The 23490-nt window shown below is 39.6% G+C and overlaps 1 long non-coding RNA gene across 1 annotated transcript in view; it reads left to right on the top strand.

Moving 5' to 3' along the window:
• Window positions 1-23490, top strand: part of LOC140715416 (uncharacterized) — a 75501-nt gene that overhangs the window by 8631 nt on the left and 43380 nt on the right. The window contains exon 2 of the long non-coding RNA XR_012096130.1: window positions 582-677. This is a non-coding gene — a long non-coding RNA (uncharacterized lncRNA). The remainder of the gene's footprint in view (window positions 1-581; window positions 678-23490) is intronic.

Here is a 23490-nt window from a genome sequence, read left to right as displayed (position 1 = left end):
TTTGTTCCTGAACAATAGAAGTTCATATTAATCTTATTTTGCCAACTGTACTTCCCTAATTGCTTCAAAGATGGGCTGATAATGCTTAGGCTAAACTTTAAAAGCGAATCCCATCGTGTCCTTATCTACCACCCCATAAGCCTTCACATCCAACACCTCATTCTCTGCAACGTACATCATCTCCAAAAGGATCCTATCACCAAACATATCTTTACCTCCCCCACTCTCTTCGCTTTCCACAGAGATCGCTCCTTCCATGATTCCCTTTTCTATTCATCCCTCCCCACTAATCTCCCTCTGGGTACTTATCCCTGAGGGCGGACAAGGTGCTACACCTGCTCATTCACCTCTTTCCTCATCTCCATTCACGGCCCCTAACTGTCCTTCTAGGTGAGGCAACATTTCACTGTGAATCTGCTGGTGTTGTCTATTATGTCTGGTGCTCCCGATGTGGCCTCCTCTACACTGGTGAGACCTGTCGTAAATTGTGGGACCACTTCGTTGAGCACCTCTGCTCCATCTTCCAAAAGGGAACATCCTGGTGGGGAAACATTTTAATTCTGATTTCCTTTCCCATTCAGATATGTTCGTCCACGGCCTTCCCTCGACAAAAGGCTATGGAAGAGAGAAAGCGGGGAGGAGCACAGAGGGAGGCGATGGGCAGGCAAGGAGATAAGGTGAGAGAGGGAAAAGGGGATGGTGAAGTGGGGGGGGGGGGGCAAGCAGTGCCACAACGAGGCCACACTCAGGTTGGAGGAGCAACATCTTATATTCTATCTGGGTAGCCTCCAACCTGATGGCATAAGTATCAATTTCTTCTTCTGGTACAAAAAAAAATCCCCTACCCCTCCCCTCTTCTTATATTCTCCACTCTGGCCTCTTACCTCTTCTCACCTGCCTATCAACTTCCTCTGAGTCCTCTCCTCCTTCCCTTTCTCCTATGTTCCACTCCTCTCTCCTATCAGATTCCTTCCTCTCCAGCCTTTTATCATTCCTAACCACTTGGCTTCACCCATCACCTTTTAGCTATCCTCCTTTTCCTCTCACCCCCATCACTTTTTAAAAATTTTTGGCATCTTCCTCCTTGCTTTCCAGTTCTGAAGAAGGATCTTGGTCTAAAACATCAACTTTATTCATTTTCATAGATACTGCTTGACCTTCTGACTTCCTTCAGATATTGTGAGAGTTGGTTTGGATTTCAAGGATCTGCAGAATTTCTCGTTTATCACCTTAATGTCACTTCTAATCTGGACAACATGGATAAGATGCAAGTTCAGCCCTTCTCCTTTCTTACAGGATCTTTTTTTTTTCAAACCACTTTAACATCAAGATATGAGACAGTTGCTTATTTTAATTTGAATTTCTTTATGCACATGACCAGACTTGTGTGCAGTTCTGGTCATCACACAATAGGAAGGATGTAGTTAAGCTGAAGGTGGTGCAAAAAAGATGCACAAGGATGTTACCTGAATTGGATGGCTTGAGTCATCAGGGAGAGATTGGATATGTGGGTTGGTTTTCATTGGAGAAAAGAAGGCTGAGATGTGGTGTGATAGTGGTATGGAAAATTATGGGGGCCATAGAAAAGAAAGTCAATCTTCGACCGAAGAGTTTCAGCCCAAAAAGTCAACTGTTCACTCTTTACCATGGATCTTGCCTGGCCTGCTGATTTCTTCCAGCATTTTGTGTGTGTTACTTGGATTTCCAGCATCTGCAGGTTTTCTCATGTCTGTTTCTTATAGTAGGATGTCTAAAAGTAGAAGGTACAAATTTAAGGTGGGAGGGAAGAGGTTAAAGTGGATCTAAGGGGTAAATTTATCACACAAAGAGGAGGTGGTGGAGACAGGGAGAATAACAAGATTTAAGAGGCATCTTGACAGGTACTTGATTGAGCAGACCATTGAGAGATTGATGCAAACAAGTGTGATTAATATAGATAGGCATGATAGTGGATAGGCACAGTAGACATAAAGGCCTGTTTCTACACTGTATAGCTTTATGACTCTGTGACACAATCAACATGTTAAATTCTTTGTCCCCACTTGGCTCTAACTGGCAAGTAAGACAAGAACTTCCTCCTTGTGTTAACAATCTCAATAAAAATGGCCACCTTCCCAGCCCTTGCAGTGTGATTTTTGAAGAAACCATCTGTTAAGCATGCATTGAATGAGTGGCACCCGATGGGACAATTGACCCTCATTGTATCAGATTGAACAAGATTAGGAGTTCTGAGAATCTGAAAACTAGCTCATCTGGTTTTAATCCTTGGTTTTACTGCTTCTAGCCTTTGGTTTCCACATTTCAAACTCATGCAAATTCACTTTGTTTTGAAGTTCAGAAATCCTGAAATGTGACACTTTTTGAGAGCAATTATTTCAAAAGGGAGATCCAGTTTCAAGATTTTGGAGGTTTTTTTTACTGTAGGCTCAATGCCCAGAACAGCTGGATGTTGCCTAATAGATTCAACCCAAAGCGCTGTTATCGTTGCTAGGGAAGGTACTAGGATTTGCTCTGGCCTGAAATTTACAATGCATTTACAACCATGCCTTCTTGTTTTTGAGAAGAGTTGTGATATTAAATAGCTTCACAGTATAGCAAACACACCCCTTTGTCACACTGTTAGCTCAGGGCTGCTTGACTGCAAGTGAAGAGCTGATTTTGTGCCATTTTGGTTGCTAGGATCATTTGAGTAAGTAGCGTGAACTTCCAACAGACTTTTGGTCTTCTGCCATCAGCTAGCCCAATGGGGAATGTAGCAAGTGCGCTTTGAAGTTCAAATTTAAAGAAATGTGCCTACTTAAACTAAATGGTTGCACATGAGGCATAAAAATACTCTCAGTCTTTAAAAATGTTTCACTTGGATTTTGATTCAATATCAACTTTTGTCAAGTGAGAGAAGACAGGCAAAAATGGTATGAAAGTAAACCTAACCAAGACCATGAAACAGAACTTAAATGTCAATGCCAAATGGCAGTGCACCTGTTTCATTCGTGAAGTGAATGCTTGTGCTGCTGTATGAGATGGGTACATTCTCATTCTCCTTTGTGTCGCATAATATTAAGACTTGGAACTATACCACTATTTCTTGATTGTCATTGATTTCCTAGCCTAAAATATCATGAAAATATTCTCACAAATGTTTTCACATCACAAGGAGTATGGGCATTTAAAAAAGAACATCACTACCATGTTTTCAAGGGCAGTTGAGGATGGGCAATAAATGTTAATCTCACCAGTGATCCCATGGATTACTAAGCAAAATGTCTGCATTAATTGCCACTGCGGGTACCCTCTCCAAAGCTTCGTATTGTAGGCTTTTAAAGTATGTGGCGCTATCTCCCATGCCCCCTCCCAGCTCTTTGAGAGCACTGTCACCTGGGAAAAATGTTGTGTTTGGTTCTCCTCGCGCTTTAATTCTACTGGGATAATTACTAATACACATCTACATTCAAACAAATCTCTCTCCCTTGCTCATTGCACTGATGGATGTTTGACTGTGATTTGACATAAGCTACCTACAGTGTTGTAAAAAATTAATGCAAAAACGACTCAACATTCTGATGTGAAAAGCTGTCCCTGTGTTGCATGCCATCTGCAGGTTAGCCTCCAGGAGGTGACATAACTACATGGTAGTCTTCTTTGTGAAGCAAAGGCACGGAATACAGATCTTTTTGATATATACAGAATTTAGCCCAGTGAGTGTAGGTCCACTAGGGTAAAAATTGGTGAAAGATAGATTCTGCTGCATTTTTTCCCCAAAAGAGCTTTATTCTTTCATCTTCCAAATCTCGAAGCAGTATTGATATTCAGAAAGGAATTCCCATTCTTTTTCCTGAGATCCACAAGGATTTATGCTGATAGACAGAGTGGGTGCGCTGAGAAATGTTAAATTGTCCACATCACTAACAGAAAGCAAAACTGTGATTTTGGAAGGGTGGAATTCTTTGGTTAAAAATGTATGTAAGTAGGTTTGAAATTGATATTTATTATTTCAGTGTTGAACATGAAATAACAAACATTATGAAAAAGAACCTGCAACTTAATAGTTAAAGAATCTACCAGGCAGGATATTGACCTCTGGCTGTCTGGAGAAGACAGTGGTGAGCTATGTTCTTAAACTATCACTTTTGGTGAAAGTACTCCAACAATTCCCATTGTGGAGGGAAGAATCCAGGATTTAGAACCAGAAACAATGATGGAATAAAGATAAATTTCCAAGTTAGAATTGTACACAACTTCTCGCTGCTGCCATTAGGTAGAAGGTACAAGAGCCTCATAACACACACCACCGGGTTCAAGAACAGTTACTACCCCTCAGCTATCAGGCTCTGGAATAAAAGGAGATAACTACACTCACCTTCACTTTCCCCTTCATTGAATTGATCCCACAACCAATGAACTCACTTTCAAGGACTCTATCACTTTCAAGAACTCTATGTTCTCCTTACTATTTATTTATAATTGTAATTGCACAGTTTGCTGTCTTCTGCAGTCTGGTTGATCTTCCACTGATCCTCTTATAGTTAGTAGTCTATAGATTTGCTGAGTATGCCCACAGGAAGATGAATCTCAGGGTTGCAAATGGTGACATATATGTACTTTGATAATAAAATTTACCTTTGAACTTTGATTAAATTCTGATTATTGTTGATGACAGGGCACTTGGCAATAGTAAAGCATTTGTATATCAAGGGTAGATTGTTAGCCTTTCTGATGTTGGAGATGATAATTTTGACATAAATGTTATTTGTCCTGCAGCACGTCATGTGTGAATGTTTTCTAGCTCTTGCTGCATGCAAACATGTGCTACTTTATTTGCTGAGGACTTACAACTAGAATTGAACATTGTGCAATTATATGTTATGCAAGTTCATTGCAGATTTGCTGCTCTATAGAGTGATGTTCAGTGATGAAGCAGCTGAAGAAAGCTATGCCTAGGACAATGATTTGAAGAACATCTACATTGGTGTCTTCAGGCTGGGATGATTGACCAAGTAAGTAAACTATTTAATTTTGTGTGTGCTGCAGATCCAGCTATTTGAAAGCTTGTCCTCAGTGCCCATTCATGTTAGTTTTAATTTGCTATGACTATGCCTCAACTTGCAGTATTTTCTGCAAACTCTTGCAAATTCTTGTAAAATTCTTGTAAACTCTTGTAAACTCTTGTAAAGTTATAAATTTTGTCAAGGTAGGATTTTGGTTCAGAGCAGCAAACAGCTGCTGGTCCTTGGCACACATTCTTGTAGTAGTCTTTGGTTAGAAGAGTTTTAGGATTTTGACCATCTTAGCTTTAGTGTTACATGCAAGTTACTAAGGAAATGAAAGATTTCTACAGTCTGCAACAAGATATAAATAACATAGTTTAAGGTACAGGAGGTCGGCTAATGTGTCTGGATGTCTACTGCAGTTATAATTGATTTAGATGATAAAACAGAAAGCAAGTTAATTAAGTTTGTCAATGACTCAGTGAAGCAGTAGCACTGTTGATGGATCCATTAAATTCAATGATTTTAATAGATTACTTAAATGGATAACATTGTAACAGATGTATTTGAATTCAGTTTCAGGTAATGCATGTATTTTGGACTGAAGCATGTGTAGAACAGTTTGATTTCTAAGAGGCAAAAGATAGAAATAATGAAGGTCCAAAATAGATGAACTCTTACAAAGAGACACAAGGACCCTTGGCTCACCTTCCTCAACCAGACATGACATTTTCATCCATCTGTGAAATCTAAATAAGTCCATAGATAAATTAAAATGTCATGTTAGGCCCACAAAGGTGAATATAACATAATCTTTTTACCTTGAGGACTGGGGCTAGAAGTTATGCATAATATACATAATCCTGGTTAGACTTCATTTGGAGTATGGTGAGCAGTTCTCAGCACCACAACTTATATTAACCATGGATATCATATAGTGGGGGACAATATAATAATAATACAATTGATTATCAAGAGTAAGTGGTTAGACTCTCTCTAATGATCGAGATGGCCACTGCCTGATACCTGAACTGGAAAGGTTAACATGAAATGATTTACATTCCATATAAGAGCAAGTTAAAGGATGATTTTATCAAAGTGTTAAGGCATTGAAGGGAACTGATAGTCAGAGAAGACTAGGACTAAAAGTTAGGAAACAATTCTAGACCCAGAATGCGATGGAAAGTTGGAACTCTTTCGCAAAGGATGATCGACAAAAAAAAACATAGTATTAAATCAGCCAAGGTGGGTAGCGTTGCAATAAGGAGCAATAACTCGAGGACTGGAAAAGTTTCACAATGCGACTAAAGGGGACTGAGAAACTAAGAAGTAAAATGTAAGAATAATCTTGCATTCCACAGTTTTGAAAAAAATTGCTATGGAGGTGTATTGTTGATAATCTCCAAAATTCAATAAGTGCTGAATCAGAATTTATAGATTTGAAGGTAACAAATATAATTCCAAAACTTGGGAAATGGGAAGAAATTGGGGAACTACAGATTATTAGTATCAGTAGTAAAGAAAATGCTAGTACCTACATATTATTAGCAACGTGATAACAGGAAAATTATAATTGGATTGATCAGAGTCAACATAGGTTTATGAAACGGAAATCGTGTTTGGGAAACAGATATTTTCAGCTTGCAACCAGCAGAATAGATTGAGGGATTGTTGATTTAGAGTATGTGGACTTTCAGAAAGCTTTGATGTAGTGCTTCTGAAGAGGTTCTAAGCCCTGTGAAATTGGGGTTAATAGATAGGCAGAGATTGAAGACTGGTTAATGGAAAGAAGCAAAAGATCAATTTGGATTGGAAATCTGTGTTTAGTGGAGTGACACAGGGATCAGTGCTAGGGCTATCACCGTTCACAGTTTACATCTGCAATTTGGATAAAGGGAGAAAAATGTAATGTTTCCAAGGTTTCTGATGACATGCAGCTGTATGCCAGTGTGAGTTGTGAGAAGAATCCAGAGAGGCTTCAGAGGAATACGGAACTTAATTAATAACAAAACATGATAAAAATATTCAACATCTATGGGGAAAGGAGGACTGAGATATCGAGACGAATGCGGATGGTGAGTGAGAGTTCAGCACCAAATTGCTGGAGGAGCCTGTGAGCCTATCGCTGTGTGGCTCACTGCGGCAGGTGGGTAGATCTCCGTGCGTGTGTGGTGTCCGTCTTTCTGTGCATGTCAGTGATATCAGAGGATGGTAATGTGGCTCTGCAGTTATGAATTGTGGACTGGTCCTGAGTTATGGTTTTTATATTCTGTGTTTTTTATCATGCATTCCTTTTCTATTTTGTTGTGTGAGGGGAGGGGTTGGGGGGGGGTTGACATTCTGTGGTGTTCTGCTGGTTTTTCTGTGCGGGGAGGAGTTGTTTTGGGGTCAATGTTCTTGTTCCATTTGGTGCAAAGGGAAGGGTTTTGGGGGTTAATGATTGGGATGACGTTATTTTGCACATGGGGGAATGGGTGGGTTTGATATTTCTCTCTGAATGACTTTCACGTTCTTCCCTAGTTTCATGGCTATCTGAAGAAGACAAATTTCAGACTTATATGTGGATAAATGCTTTAATAATAAACGAACCTTTGAACCTTTGAGAGAAACCAAGTTGATAATCTTTCATCACTAGTCAACTCGGTACAAATGTTTCTCATGAGGGGCGATAAACCTAAAATATTAAATCTGTTTTTTGTCTGTAAATACTGTCTGATATGTTCAATATTTTCTGCATTTTCCAGTGTTATTTCATAAAAGCTACATGGTGGATTCAAATCCAGAATAGTGACTGTTTTTTACAAGAGAGAAATTCACTTTCAAAGATCAAAGTTCAAAGTTAATTTATTATCAAAGTACATATATGTCACCATATTCTACCCTGAGATTCATTTTCTTGCAGGCATACAGAGTAGAACAAAAAAATACAATATAATCAATGAAAAATGACATACAAAGATTGATAAGCAACAAAAGACAAATTGTGCAAATACAAATATAATAATAATAACTATAATAAATGAGTAAATAAATTATACTGAGAACATAAGTTGGAGAGTTATTAAAAGTGAGTCTATAGGTTGCATTCAGTAATCAGTTCAGTGTTGTGGTGAGTGAAGTTGTCTACGCTGGTTCAGGAGCCTGATGGTTGGAGGGTAATAACTGTTCCTGTACCTGGTGGTATGGGACCTAAGGCTCCTGTATCTCTATTATGTTGGGAGCAGTGAGAAGAAGTATGACCTGGAAGGTGGGGGTCCTTGATGATAGATACTGCTTTCTTGTGGCAGCGCTGTTTGCAGATATGATTAATGGTGAGGAAGGCTTTCTAACAAAGTTTAATGTATTTACCCTGGCTGGTGCTGTATCTGAGCAGAAGAGCATAAGAAATGGAAGTAGGAGAAGGCCATTCTGCCCTAGTGCTTCCAATTCAATAAAATTAAGGCCAATCTTTTATCTCTGGGTCTCTTGCCTGTACTAACTACATATCCTTTGTTTTCCATATTATCCAAAATAAAACCATCAATCTTCAACTGCATGTGTGCCAAACACTGGCAATAAGCCACAAGCCAAAGTCTTTGTCTTGGCCATTCTATTATTTGGATCTACAACGTGGAAGCTTCAAGATTCACATGGAAAGGAGGGGAAATCATAGGCACCACTCTAATTCTCCTAGTGAGTAGATTTCTGCAGGAGTATTAGCAGAGATGAAAGACCAAGTCACCTTCCAGCCATATGGAGGGGAATGTTATATGCTGCCTTTGCTCAAGAAAGAAAGAAAACATAATTAGTTAATTAATTATAAAATTATGGGTCTTTGGTATTCGTTTTCTCATCTGACCAGCTGCACCAAATGAACGGAAATCCAATAAGGATTATTGGAGACAAGTCTCTAATTTTGGTGAAATTGACAATCTAGTGCTCACAATTCCACAGGTTTTCAGACTTTTTTCTTTAATTTTCCATCAAAGTTATCTGCATTTCTCTAAGTGTCTCAAAGTCCAATGCAATCTAGCTATATGTTAGAATCTACAAAAAATAAGATTTACCTGTAAATCTAGTTCTTACATATTATATACGATTAATTTACATGTTGTGAGTAATATAATTTCAAAACCCGAAACTATGTACTGTAAGATGATTTCAAAACCTTAAACTTAATTTCAATGGGTTATAGAACTGATTATTAAAGAAATATTGCATTTTACATTCCAGTTTTCCTACTGCCTTCACCAATTTTGGTAAAATGTTTTGTATCACCAAGGTTTAATCCTCAATCCTGATCCCTAATCTGGAAAGGCATTTAGCCTTTCAATAAAAGTTTTGACCCTTCAATGTATGGTCATTGAATCACCAAGATTGTCTTTGTGTGCAGAAAAGGGATAGAATTCAAGTGTGACTATTGCACAGTAGCAGTTTGTTCAAGCCTTATTCACATTTGCTCTAGAACTGATGAAACGTTAAAGGTAGGCATGTGTGTCTCTAAAAACTCGGAAGTCTGTAATTGATTTTATCTAGAAATTCATTGCCAGTTGGTAGTGCTAAGTGTACATTATAGTAGCAGATGTGCTTTGCTTTTGAAAATCAATTCCTCTAAAGTCAGTGGAAACAAATTTTGGAATATGCTCATATCCTTTACTATATCACATGTTTGGTATTTTTGACTAGGAATGAATTTATATCTTAATTGAACCTTGAAAAATGGTGGCATATTTTTTAAAAATGTGGATATAAATACCACAATAAAAAAGTAGATGGGATAATTCATGTTTGTTGAGCAGAATTAACGCAAAAATTCGAAGAGGGTCCTCTAACAAATCGAGAGCAAATGGCCTAGAAATTAATTTGTGGTGCACCTATTTTACAAGTTTTGGGTTTAAGTCTCTAATATATTAGACATTTGTTAAGCTACATTGACCATGATCTGGAATTGTGTAAGCAGCCATAGAGTAAAAGGCAAATTTAAAAAAATTCAGTGTGTGGCATTCACGTCGAAAATAAAAGTCAGAACCTTTGCGCATGCAAATAATGACCAGCATTTATTTTGAGTGAGCTGGGTTGCAATCAGCGTGCACTTCCTACCACACTAGTTAGCACCAAAACAAAACAGAACTAATCTGTCTATAGATATTTCAGAAGATATATTTATGTGATTAGGTAATGATCTTGGCATGGCTGACAGATCTCAACAGTGTGAATTAATATCGGTAGGTATACTCATTAGCTCAGAGTTCTTCAGAGGTCTTGTCATTGCAGCTATGCACATTAATTTAGTTCCTTCACCCATCACCCTCAATGAGTTCTCAGCCTATTACATAATGATATAATTCTATTAAATTCCACTGCAAAATGTGTTGCTTCTCTTTTCCAATGAACTGCTTCCCTGGATATGCTTTGGATTAGACAGATAGAGCTATTTGGTTAAATTGAGAGAACAATCTTAAAAAGTTTTATTTTAAATACACCAGGTCTAATTCTCAATATTAATACTATTAATATCGCTGTTTTATGAAATTCAGAATTTCATAAAAAATTTTGAACTGAGGTAAATAATATTTTTTGACTGGTGTTTTCAAATTTCTATGTGGTGGGTATCATTTATGAATAGCTATTTATATCATAGTTTATTATTTTGATTCTGCATATTTAATAAACATGTACTTTGCTTGGCCAATTTAGCCTGACAATTTGTCTATGCTAGTTCATATATTTAGCGTACTGCGCACGTCTGCTGTATTTAGCCTCGTAATGCATGGAGTATTTTTGTAGAGTTTTTATTTTAAAGTTATCAAGTGGGGTATTTTTTCAATGGAGAAATTTCTTCAGGAGAAGGAAAACACAAGAAAAAACCAAAATGATAAAAAATTGAACATTCTTAGGACTAAGAAAATCTGTTTATTTCCTGCGAGAAACTTAGATTGTATTACCTAAGGAAATCCTTGCAGAATAACAAAAAATAAAGATTCCCAAGAATAACAAAAGCCGCATGGGGATAATAAAAGCAGTTGAAGTGAAAGGAATAATGAATAAAGAACATTGCTTTGAGCTCACGGATAAAGTGTACACTATATTTTCATGACCCCTGCCCAAAGGAATATCGGTCTGTCACATATTAAAGATTTGAAAAGACAAACAAATATAAATTGCTGAGTATAGTCAATATTCCAAGCAATTAAACTGTAATCTTAATATGGAACCTTTCACTTGTTAGAATTGTTGTTGCTTATTTAGTTTGTTAATTTATGTCATGTACATTTGTGGGAGGGGACCACAACACAATAACACTTGTCTTTTTCAGTGTAGTATCCTGCAGAGAGACCAAAGATTCAAATAGAGCCTGTAAGCTATGTACTGTAGATTGCCCTCAGGTGCTGGGCCTGTTATATTAGTGAAAACTCATTTATTGTTAATTCAAATGAACTTTTATTCACCCTAGGTCTTTAAATTGGTGAACTGAATGAAGGAAAAATTCATCTAGTCACCAAGCCAGTACTGCCTTGATGGTTAATTATGCCTCTGCTCTGAAAATGATCTGCATATATCTGTGTTTGAATGACATAGGGTTTCACCTCAAGATGATCCCTTTCAGAGCAGTCGGTCAAATGAGCTTTTTAATTCCTGGGTTGCTTCAATTCAGATTCAGTCTGGAGTAAAATCTAACTGTAGTTGGAAAAGCAGTCATGCCGAACCCAGTTTGAGAGTACTATTAAAACTCTGACCTTGAATCTTTCCATGCTCTCAGTCTATTGCAGATACTTTCTGCAGTGATTTGGGAACCAAAGAAGTGACACTACCCAGTGCTGCCTAATACATAGTTTGTGTACATAATCGTAATACATAATCTGAGCATGAGAAAATCTAAATCACAGTTGAAACAGTTACTTTATGATGATACAATGAATTAAGGCTGCATAACTGTGTCAATATAATCAAATCTTAACAGCGGGTCAGCTCCGTAGGCAATATGTTGCTACAGAAGTGAAGTTATTCTGTGTAATGTCTGTATCATAACTTATTGCTTCATCCAAAAGAATTGAGCTTTTGAGTATTGAACTTCTATAAAAATAGCATTGTAGATGCACAAAGGAACAACTTATGTCTGCTGATTGGTCTGGAGGTAGACATTAGTTTGGGCACTTCAAAAAGATGGAGACTAACTGGAAGTTTTAACTTGAGCCTCACCTGAATTCTCAGGACAAAAGGCAGTGGCCATAAGCACTTAGCACAATGGGAGAATCCAAACTTAGGTCCTCTGCCTTAATAACTGCGATTCATATCCCAACCTAAGGTAAGTTCCTGAAGAGGGTTCAAAATGGTTTACCATAAGGTTTGTGAGGGTGAGTTATGGGATAGTTCAAAAGCTTGTGGAGAAACGCAACTCAGAAATTCACCCCTAGTCTGGAGCACTAAACACAAGGTGTAGTAGCTACAGTGCACTCCATTTCATTGGAGGTAACAAAATTATTCTCAAACTGAGATATGAAGGGTCGGTTAGAAAGTGCCTTTAAAGCTATTGACTAAGGACAAATACTACATTCATTGGCCTAATCTCAAATAATAACCAGGCAGCCTACAGAGAAGAAGTCATCATCCTGACACAGTGGTGTCAAGAAAACAACCTCTCCCTCAGTGTCACAAAAACAAAGGAGCTGGTTGTGGACTACAGGAGGAATGGAGACAGGCTAACCCCTATTGACATCAATGGATCTGGGGTTGAGAGAGTGAACAGCTTTAAGTTCCTCAGCATAAACATCATGGAGGATCTCCCGTGTTCTGTACATACCTGATGTGTGGTGAAAAAGGCACAACAGCGCCTCTTTCACCTCAGATGGTTGAAGAAGTTTGGTATGGGCTCCCAAATCCTAAGAACTTTCTGCAGGGCACAGCTGAGAGCATCGTGACCGGCTGCATCACTGCCCGGTATGGGAACTCTGCAGAGAGTGGTGCGGAGAGCTGAGCACATCTATAGATGTGAATTTCCCACTGTTCAGGACATTTACAAAGGCGGGTGTATAAAAAGGACCCATAGGGTCATTGGGGATCTGAGTCACCCCAACCACAAACTTCTCCAGCTGCCGCCCTCCGGGAAATGGTACCGCAGTATAAACATCAGGACCAACAGGCTCCGGGACAGCTTCTTCCACCAGGCCATCAGACTGATAAATTCATACTGATACAATTGCACTTCTATGTTATACTGACTGTCCTGTTGCACATACTGTTTATTATAAATTACTATAACTTGCCACATTGCACATTTAGATGGAGACATAACATAATTTTTACTCCACATGTATATTGATATGTAAGAAATAAAGTCAATTCAATTCAATGGTCAATATTTTGGCCAAGTAAAGGAGGGTTGGGCGGAATCTATTGCTTGGCAGCAAGGCTATTGAGTATGTGAGTGACCATCGCAGATATAGCCAAATTTCCAAACTATCTGGTTGCATGCTCTACAGGGGCATAAGGCTCTCTCCCCAACCTTATAAGGATGGCTTCTGCTACCCAGTCCTGTTCTCTGAAAACCTCATCTTGAGTGCACCTTAGAAACTTCAATCATCCTCTCTCTCCCTCTTCTTAACCGCACCTCAGAACCTTCAAAACTCCTTCCACATTTACTGTGTAACAATTTCCAATCACTATCACAGCCCAATTGCTGAAATGCTCTCACTTTCCCTGAACAGGTCCTCTATTCTTGAGATATAATTATTGGCTATTGCAGTGGCTATCTCCATATATCCCTTACTGTGATGTCCAGATGCTAATTTTCACAATCACCAGTTTGCCAATCTTGGAGTCTGCATTATGTTACATAGATGAAGGCCTAACTTACAATCTGCAGATTTGTCACTATTTCTCCACTTTCAATTAATATCAATGGCATTTGTGTGCAGATTCTTCTTAATTTAAACTCATAAATTAACTGACCCTACTTTGATACAAAATAGTTGTGTACAAATAAATGCAAATCAAAATTGTACATCAAGAGACACTCCAGTCAATACATCTCAACTTGTTGGTAGTCATATTGTATGCCATTAATTCTACTTAATCGTCAAATATCTTCAAAGTCTAACCTAAAGATTTTCATTTTAAAGACAGAAACATTTAAAGATTATAGTGCTAATTTATTATTCTTCAAACTGGTTTCCCTAAAATAAATAAATATGTTGAAAAGTGAACAACACTTCTGCAGTCAAAATATTTTACCCAAAGGATTTCTGGTAATAAACTGAAAAAAAAATGCATGTCATAATTGGTAGCTGTGAGCAGAAATGCTCCTTTAGCATTTGCAATTGAACTTCAATGTTTTGGCCTGGAGGAGGAAGGGGGTGTTGTTACTGCATTATTCATCTCATAAGGAAATAGAGCTATGCAATACAGAAATGACTATATGCCCTTATCTCTGAAATCTAGCAGAAATGATTACATGACCTTATTTCTGAAGTCTAGTTGACTAAGTGATAGCCAAGAGGTGAAATGCAAAACAGATAAATGGGTATTTAAATTACAGTTACTGATGCTACATTCTTTAAAGGGATTATTCATTTCATTTTACATGTAAATGCTATGCAACAACAAATAAACATGACGAAAATAGATAATAGCTTTTATGTAAGTGCTTAGAAAACATTTTGGGCAATTTATCAAAATAATTTAATTAACCAAATTCCAGCTTTTGGATCTTGGAGGCATTGAGGACGATACTTCATGCTGATGGGTACCAAAGGCTTTTTTCTTTGGTCACACACAGTAACGTTACTCTGCACTCATGCCATTTGGGAGTCATATATTCCCTTCTGGTCTCAGTGCTAAACGCCAGGGACACAACCTGCGTAGACTTTAAAAAAGATTATGAATTTCATTGCCTCAACCTACTTTAAATATTTATCAGGGTGTATACTTTAAAATTCTTTAGCCATCTCAATACTCCACTTTGCCATGACTTAGGTTCCCATTACTCCCAACTCCAAAAAAAAGTGGTCGGGAACCTGAAGGTTAAAGGTCAGGATCAGTTCTGTCTAAAGGATGATGGGTAATATATTTGGTCAGAGTTATTTTCATAGATCAAGAGCTTGAAGTTTAGCTTCTTAAATCTTTATAATCAACTTAAGAAAGTAGTCTTTAAAGTTAGAAAATGCAGGTGATTTATTACCTGCTGTATTTAAAAATCCACTGCAGTTTTGGTTTCCATTAAATGGCTTAAACATTTAATATTCAACATGAATATTTCAGGGTATATTTAGGATATTTTATGGGGAACAATTTAACCTGAGACTTCGCATTGTTTCCATTTTGTGCCATAAAATATTTACAGCATGAATAAACAAATTGTGTATTTACGGGCACTTAAGGTTGTTGATTCCGTTTCTGATGTTTTCTTGAGATTAAGCTCCCTCTGGTGGCTTCTGGGCTTAGCTTTTCTCTTGGGAACAGACAATTGCTATTCATAAAGTTCAAAGAAATATAACTTCATTTGAAAATTCCCAATAAATCCAATCCCGTGACAAAAGAATGTACAAGAACTCATTAGAATTGAGAAACTTCTATAGGATGAGCAAGACCTTTTCTAGAAATTATTAATACATTTTTAAAAAAAACTCAAACTATGAAAACATTAGAGTGTGGAATTATGATTCCTTGGCTTGTCTTTTGTTAGTTCATGAATATCTGGAACATACGGTGGCAGTCAGAATTCACCGAGCCATACCACATGAGAATATAAAGTCTACTTACACAGGGTTCCCAGTATTTTTCATGTTCTTATGGAAAATATCCTTTTGAAATCCCAGAGCAGCAAATTTTAATCTCATTTGTGCATGTGAATGATGCAAAGACAGAGCTGAACAGCAAGGGGAACACTTTTTTAGCATAATTTCATTTGTCAGGAGAATCTTGCAGCTGACATCGGAAGAGTGATCTAATTGATTTTAATCATACACCTGAGATCGAAAACTGGCTTTATCTTGAAAAATAATTTTAACATGTCCAAAAGAGTAGCACATCTATCTAAATATTTCTCTCTTTTTTGTTGGTCTTTGAGACCTCCAAGAAACAAAGAGTACATGTAAACAAAATCTACCTACTCAACAGATTGACAAAACACTATTTTAATTTATTTTTTAACGTAGAGTTACAAAGCAACATTTTGTTGTCATGTAATATTGCAATATGAGTTGGTTGTGACTTTGCCCCAACAAACAGGAAAAATGACCTTTGACTTGTCGAATGCCTCTAAGTAATGAAGGTTTGACATCTGACCAGTTGCAAATTATAGGTGGAAGTTTGTCATCTTTGGTTTGCCATGAATGTGTTTTTTCACAAACACTAAAACGACAAGCTTAACAAAAAGTTATAATTCTTTTGCTTGTGAGTTCCTCTGTAGAGGCTAAAGTTAGTTCAATAGCAAGTTAGGAAAAGTTGCTAAAATTGTGGTTTGGTCAGAAACCCATATTTCTGAAGATAAAGCTTTATGCCAGTGCTGATTCAGGGATGGATCTGTTGTATTTAACAATGAATTATTAGAAGTTTTTTTTCTGATTACATGTAGTTTGATTCTGGAAATGAACTCAAGAAAGAAGTACTTGGATGAATGTGATACCTTTACACATACTAACACTACATCTGAAGTTATAGGCTTAGTGGTTAAAGGTTGTTGCTTTTCACCTTTGAACAAGTGATCTTTGATAGTCCAAGGATGAGTAATAGAGAACTGCTTTTGCTGGTGAGTGCTAAGGATTGTAGGTATTACTTGTTGTGTGAGTGCTCAATGCTCCTGCATCAGCAGTGTCAGATTTCAAGAACTTCTGAGTTCAACTTAAGAAACAAAAATGAAAGCTACCAGGCGCACGAAAGGTTGCTGTTGTGAGAAGAACATTCAGGCTGTAAAAATGGAGTGGTCAATTGGTAACACTTCTTGAACCCATTGATTTTGATTACATTCAGAAAAAAAAACAATGTGACATTTAGAACCTCAGCAATTGGCAATAAAAATGAAAGACAAATCCAGAAACAATTAATTGAAGTACATGAATACTACAAAAGATGGGGCTATTATAGAGCTGTTGGTATGAGATGACATCAAAACTTCTGAAGCAAATGTTTATGTACATTTTTAATGAATATATTTTAAAGCCTACGTCAAACTGAATTGAGGTACAACTGTATAAAAATTATAAAGAAAGTTTACATGAAAAAAAAGACAAGATAATTACAGCAGATCTCTGAAAATCTGCTATCAGTTTGGTCTCAGTCTACCAGGTGATTTTTGCAAAAATATTTTCCCATTCCTGCACTGAAACATTTACTATTGTCAGGTATTCACATACAGTCTTCACCCAGCTAACAAGAGTCAGCTGCCACACATTCCCAACTCATCACCTGCAGCCTATTTAAACCCATCTCTCATCCACAATCCTTGTTCTTTCTAAAGGGAAACTTACACCCACAGTTGATGTCAAGTTATATGGTAAATCTCTTAAGCAAAAGTCAGTGGTAAAATTTCTAGGTATGTGGATGGACACAAGGCTAACATGGAAAGTGCATGTAAATAAAATTCTAGAGAAGTGTAAAAAAGCCCTTAATGCGCTCAGGTGCTTACTTGGGAGTGATTGGGGTGCAAGTAGGAGGTCACTTAAACAAATGTATATTGCTTCAATCAAATCTGCCTTTGATTACAGGTGTGTTGCTTATGGGTTAGAATCACCATCAGTCTTAAAGACCCTAGATAAAGTTCAAGGTCAAGCATTGAGATTATGTTGTGGTGCTATTAAATCATCTCCAATTTTGGCATTGGTGGTAGAAATGGGTGAAGTACCTTTACATCTATGCAAGTTATAGTTAGCAATGGTTTATTGGGTTAACATAAGAGGACATGAAGTTGGTCAACCAATATTGGCACAGTAGTATAGTGTTGAGAGCACTGCATTTGTAAGGTTTTCAGTTTTTGGGAGTGGAAGACGAATGGACACAAAATCTTGAGGTATTTAATGTGGATTATGGTCAGTTTTCTGTCACTTATCCATGGTTTACCCTTTGCCTGTGGTTGATTTGACCTTCAGGAAAAGATCAAGATGAGGAGTGATTTTTTATCAGTGGCATGGGAAATTCAGCAATATATGCAAGGCAGATATTATGGATTCTTACTTGCATATCTACAAAGAGTTTCAAAAGTTACAGTGACAGGTCATTCAAATGTTGCTGTTGACGTTCCAAAATTTCAGGTGACTATTAAAAGAAGATTATCAGACAAAGTATCAGTATTCATGTTTGAGATGGTTGCTCTCATTTTAGCCTTGGAATGGGCCAAAGAAGTATGTCTTGATTATGTACTTCTGTGCTCTAATTCATTCTCAGCCTTGACATTTATTAAAACAGACATTTCAAATTGTAGGACATACATTCTTCTTGAGATTGGGCATAATCTGTCGAGGCTGCTGTGTTTATGTGTGTGTGTGTATATATTTCAAATGGGTTCCTGCCCATGTTGGGGTTGAAGGAAACAAAGTGGCAGATAGTCTCACCAAGAAATCATGTAAGATTAAGAATATAAATGTAGTGGTGCCTTTCCATAAGGGGCAGATGAAAGCCATAATCAAGAAATCTATTTGATCACTGTGGCAACAAAGGTGGCATTAAGAAAAGAAAGGACAGTATTTATATAAAATTGAGAGGACGGTGAGAACTTAACTGGGAGATGGATATAAAAAGAGGGAAACATTTATACTTCCATGTTTCAATATTGGACATAATAGGTTGAATAATTCCTTGTTCAGAATTAATATGCATGATATGGACACACGTTGGGATTGCATGCAAGAAACGGTGCAGCATATATTGTAAGAATGCAGTTTCTCTGATGTGCAAAAGAAATATTTAATTGCTAAATTGAAATCTTAGTGCAGACAGAGTTAAAAGTGGAAAGTTGTTAGGATATCACTGCCATTGTAATGTATAAAACTGTGTATTTGCCTTTCTGAGAAGTACTAGAATTTTTGATAATATTTTGAGTTTTTTTGAGGGGGTGTGTGTGATTTAGTGGATATACTTCCTGTCTCTTTGCTCTACACTCCAACTCAGTAGGTGGCGGTAATGCACCTTATGTTGCTCTTCCAAACACCATTAAACTTTACAGGAAGGAGAGGAACAATCTTTGTTCACTCATACAAACTAACCAGCCTCTCAACCATTTGCACCTAGCCTTCAGTTACCTTGTTGCCTGTGCGTTTAGTATCTGTTCCCTCTTGTTTTCTGGCCGCGTCAAGCCTCCTCGACATTTCCTGACCGGATAAGTGAACCAATGATTGACCCTTTAGAGTATGCTTGCCTAAAGGAAGTGATTCGTCGACATGGGCACACGATCCAGAAGCAACAGGAAAGCGATGGCCATCTACTCACTACTATCTTCCAACTCTCTGTATTGAATCCGGAACCCTGTCACAGTCCCCCGAGCCCCGGAATCTGGTGCCCGAGCACTTCTCCAGATCTCTAACCCGATGTTGCAACTTCCTGTTCAAGTGTAGCTTACACTTCGAGATCCAGCCATCTCTGTGTTCTGAACCAAGATTGCCTTGGTCCTCTCTCTCTTGGCAGACTGAGCTCTGACTTGGGCCTCCTCTAACTGGGACGATCAAACCAATACATACGAGGAATTCACCGCTGAGCTGTGCTGGGTTTTTGACCATCTGGGAGGTGGAGGAGGAGCAATGTATCTGATGCATCACCAGCGTCAAAGCTCACGCTCGCCATTGGAATTCAGGACCCTTGTGGCATACTGTGATTGGAATGCAGAAGCACTGCTATTCCATTACAGAATGGCCTCTCGGAGCACATGAAAGATGAGCTGTCTTCCTGGGAGGTGTCCACCAACCTCGAAAGCCTCATCGCTCTGGCTCTTCAAATTGAGATGTCCTTTGGAATGACCCTGCAGATCATCAGCCAGAACCCTAGATCAATTCCCAGAGACGATTTACTAGGATGTTACCTGGGTTTCAGCACTTAAGTTACAGAGAAAGGTTGAACAAGTTAGGTCTCTATTCATTGGAGCATAGAAGGTTGAGGGGGGATTTGATCGAGGCATTTAAAATGTTGAGAGGGATAGATAGAGTTGACATGAATAGGCTGTTTCCATTGAGAGTAGGGGAGATTCAAAAAAGAGGACATGATTTGAGAGTTAGGGGGCAAAAGTTTAAGGGAAACACGAGGGGGTATTTCTTTACTCAGAGAGTGATAGCTGTGTGGAATGAGCTTCCTGTAGAAGTAGTAGAGGCCAGTTCAGTTGTGTCATTTAAGGTAAAATTGGATAGGTATATGGACAGGAAAGGAGTGGAGGGTTATGGGCTGAGTGCGGGTAGGTGGGACTAGGTGAGATTAAGAGTTCGGCACGGACTAGGAGGGCCGGAATGGCCTGTTTCCGTGCTGTGATTGTTATATGGTTATATGTTATATGGTTATATGGAGTCATCTCAGGCTACAGGACCCTCATTATTAACACTTTCAGAACCCAGACAGTTAGGGAGAACACCCTTAAGCTCCCCAGAATGTGGAGAAACAACATGTACAGGGTTGCCGATCACCCACACATCAAATATCCATTGCGTTTGGGAATGCTGCACCACCAGGTAGAGATGAAGGGCCTTCTATCCGGCCTCTTGGTCCAGCACCATAGTTCAGCTCATTTTCCCTGTCCTCCTCCAAAATCTGATGGCTCTGCATGCACAGGAGGCTCTGGTGGTTTCCAGCACAGCAGGCAACTTTCTGGACCGTGCACTTGCTTGGACTTCCTACCGAGCCTGTCTCATTGTGCCTATTGCAGACATCCCTTGGGGTCTGGGATAGTCAGGGCATGCACATGTCCTGTGCACGTGAGCATTAGAGAGCAGCATGAGTCCATCCAGTTCCTTCTGTGTGACTCACCCGATACTCCTCTCATCTTGGGCTTCCCCAGGCTCTCCACTCATGATGCCCACTTACCCTGGTCATCCAGTTCACTGCCGAATTGGGGACCCATGAGCCTGCATCCTGAGCTGACTTCACCCTGTAAATCTGTGGAGACAGAGGAAACCCTTGACCTCACCAAGCTCCTACTAGAATACCATGACAGAGCCATCACCTGAAAAGGGAAGTCAGCACCCTACTGCCTCACTGACCACACGACTGTGTGTTCAACCTTCTCCCAGGCACTGCCCCTCCACAAGGTTGTTCTGTTCTCCCTTTCCCCTCCTGAGACCCAAGTCTTGAATGACTACACTGCCGAAGTATTACAACACAGCTTTATTCAACTATCCCAGTTCCTAGCCGGTGCAAGATTCTTCTATGTTAAAAAGGAAGATGGGGGCCTTCGCCCCTTCATTGACTACTGTGGACTCACCAAAATCATCATTAAGAACCGCTACCCTCTCCATTTAATGGATAGCGTATTCAGCACACTATTCACCAACCTGGATCTACGGAGTGTGTACAATCTGATCTGCTTCTGCTAGGGAGATGAGTGGAAAGCAGAATTCATAACACCCACTGGCCTCTGTGAGTACTTAGTGCTACTTTTCGAACTTTCCAACAGTCCAGCCATTTTCCAAGTCTTCATCAAAGAGATCCTCTGAGTCATGCAACACAGGTATGTGTTCATCTACATCATCGATATCCTCACCTTCTCTAATGAGCCCTAAGACCATATCTGTCACATCCGGTCAGCCCCTCAGTGTCACCTTGAAAATTGACACCACTGCAAGTTTGAGAAATACCAGTTCCATATCCCAGTTATTTCTTTCCTGGGTTATGTTCTTTCACCCCAAGGCATAACCACTGACCTAGAGAAAGTTCATGCCATCATTGAATGGCCCCGACTGCGCTCTCTCAAACAGCTACAGTGCTCGTCTTGGACTTCTCCAACTTTTACCATCAACTCAACAGAAACTACAGCCAAATCGTAGCTTTCCTCAACTCTCCCGCCAAGTCACCTATCTCAAAGACAATCTTGTCTACTGCTGCAGGCCATACTTTCGAGAAGCTCAAGAGATACTTCATCACCATTCTCCAATATCTGAACTCCTCTTGACATTTTGCGGTAGAGATGGATGCAGCTGATGTAAGCACTGGGACTATCCTCTCCCAGCAAGGACTGGATGGGTAGCAACATCCCTGTGCCTTCTTTTCACACAAGTTCATCTTTACACAATGACATTATGGAGCAGGAGACAGGGGTCTACTCACCATCAAATGGGCCTTGGAGGAATGGAGGCATTGGCTGACGGGAAGCATCAAGTCCTTCCTGACCTGGACTGACCACCAGAACCTCACATCCATTTAACATGACAGGCTTGCTAGGCCCTCTTCTTCAAGCAATTCAACTTTACCATCTGCTACCAACCCAGCTCCAAGAACACTAAGATGGGCGCCCTCTCACAACAGTATGAGCCATCATTTCATACTCCAGATCCTGGTCTCAGTCATCTAGAACTTTGAGAACCAGATCCGTCATATCCTACAGCATGAGCCTGCTCTCGCCAACACGTGACAACTGGCAGCCGTGCACTCTGAGGCACGTGAGTGGGCCCAGTCCTCATCCTTCTCTAGACATCTAGGTGCATGACAGACTCTGGGTTTTCTGTGACGCTGGTTCTGATGGCTGCCCTGAATGTGCCCAGTCCAATTCCTCCAACCAGTGATCCCCTGGGCTCCTGCAGCCCATGCCAGTCCCTCAACAGCCATGGTCTCACATTGCCAAGGACTTCATCACCAGATTTCTGCCTTCCAGTGTGGCTGCAGTGATCCTGACAGTGGAGGACCGGTTCCTCAATGAAGCCCATTTCATTGCTCTCCCCAAGCTTCTGCCAGCTGCTGAGACAGTGGACCTGGTTCTCCAACATGTATTTCACCTCCAAAGCTCTCCCCAAGACCATGAGTTGGGCCGGGGTCCACAATTCACCTCCTGCTTCTGCCAAACCTTCTGCTCCCTCCTCCACACTTCAGTGAATTTGTCCTCTGGCTGACATTGGCAGAACAAGTGGAGATGTTTCTGTGATGCCTTGCTGCCTCTGACCCTTCCACATGGGGTGAGCTGCCCCACAATCTACATGCCTCCTCTGCCATGTGTATGTCACCGATCACCTATTGAAGTGCTTCATGGTTACCAACCCCCCCATTGTTCTCTGCAGAGGTTCCATTGGTGGAGATCCCATCTGCCAGGACCCTGGTTTGTTGCTGGCAGAATGATTGGAGGAAGACACAAAGGGCCATCTTAGCTGCCAATCGTGACTATTGCCATGAATACTATTGGCGCCCAGCCAGACCTTTCTGGCCTGGGAACTGTATCTAGCTGTCCAACCAAGATCTGCCCCACAAGCTCTTGCCCGATTTGTTGGTCCTTTCCAGATTACCCATAGCACCAAACCAGTCACTTACCGATTCCAGCCGTCACCATCCCTCAGGATCACACTTAGCTTCCACAGAAGCACTGAACCCACCTGAGACTGCACCCACAGACCTAGGTTAGTGAAAGATGATC

This window comes from Hemitrygon akajei, chromosome 23 (genome assembly GCF_048418815.1).
Source record: "Hemitrygon akajei chromosome 23, sHemAka1.3, whole genome shotgun sequence".
Lineage (NCBI taxonomy): Eukaryota > Metazoa > Chordata > Chondrichthyes > Myliobatiformes > Dasyatidae > Hemitrygon > Hemitrygon akajei.
Note: the sequence above shows the minus strand (reverse complement) of the source record. Positions and strands in the feature narration are given on the sequence as shown.